Raw genomic sequence first — 1,018 nt, 5'->3', positions numbered from 1 at the left:
TCTAGATAAATGACTGGAAGTTAATGAGCAAACATCTGGTGTTGCCTCAAGATCTTTTTACCACAGAGAGCCGTTCTTCTTGCCTTCTCGTGTTTTTGCTCAAACTGCCAAGGACATTTCTTACCAGTCAGTGGTGTTTTGTTTTCTGCTTTCTGAGGACTTTAAGTTGGCGGAACATAGAATGTAGAAAAGTAGAAGAGAGATGTCAGAGTTTGGCGGGAAGAGAGAGAGAGAGAGAGAGGAGGGAGGGAGAGAGAGGAGGGGAGGGAGAGAAAAAGAGAGAGAAAGAAGGATCTGCTCTCTCCTCCTCCCTCCCTCCCTCCCTCTCTCTCTCTATCTCTCTCTCTCTCCCTCCCTCTCTCCCTCCCTCTCTCTCTCTCTCCCTCTCTCTCTCCCTCTCACAAACACCACTAGGCTTGAGTAAACTCTCACATTTACTTAACACATGCTCACCAATTACACAAACACACACACACACAGTCACTTTTTACATTCCTGATTGCCCGTGTCATTGCATAGCCCCCATCTGTAGTCACAGCGACCAGCCTCGGGTTTGGGTACATTTGCATGAGTGCCACAGAACATACCTGTGTGTGTGTGTGTGTGTGTGTGTATGTGTGTGTGAGAGAGAGAAAGAGAGGGAGTGTGTGTGTGTGTGTGTGTGTGTATATGTGCATGCACATTTAGTGTGCTCGTGTGTATCTGTCTGTCTGAGTGAGTGTGTGTGTGTTATTTGTGTATGAATGCATTAGTTTATAGCATATAGAGTGCTATTTTGTGTGTCTGTGTGTGTGAGAGAGAGAGAGTTAAAGAAAGAGAGAGAGTTTGTGCATTGTGCATGCAGTTTGAGTAGAAGAGGTCTGCCCTGGAATGTGCCTGTTCCATTAACAGTCTCCTCAAGGTCAACTGGCGCGTTCTGCCTGTCAGGAGTGTGTGTGTGTGTAGGAGGGGGGGTCTGCATGCCACGTCCCCTGTCAGACACATTGAAAGGTTCCAGGTGACTGTGCATGGGTTTAAA

At 47.2% G+C, this 1,018-nt stretch overlaps 1 protein-coding gene across 3 annotated transcripts in view; it reads left to right on the top strand.

The window, feature by feature from the left end:
- The window catches only part of b3gntl1 (UDP-GlcNAc:betaGal beta-1,3-N-acetylglucosaminyltransferase-like 1), a 61,590-nt gene extending 61,333 nt beyond the window's left edge, over positions 1 to 257 (top strand). For all 3 annotated transcript variants that reach the window (XM_048249194.1, XM_048249193.1, XM_048249195.1), the window contains one exon: positions 1 to 257. This exon is cut by the window's left edge and continues 949 nt beyond it. The gene's annotated coding sequence lies outside the window, so the exon portion shown is untranslated.
- Positions 258 to 1,018: the final 761 nt, after the last annotated feature.

Source organism: Alosa alosa, chromosome 7, assembly GCF_017589495.1.
Source record: "Alosa alosa isolate M-15738 ecotype Scorff River chromosome 7, AALO_Geno_1.1, whole genome shotgun sequence".
Taxonomy (NCBI): Eukaryota; Metazoa; Chordata; class Actinopteri; order Clupeiformes; family Clupeidae; genus Alosa; species Alosa alosa.
This window is presented reverse-complemented; position numbering and strand designations above follow the sequence as displayed.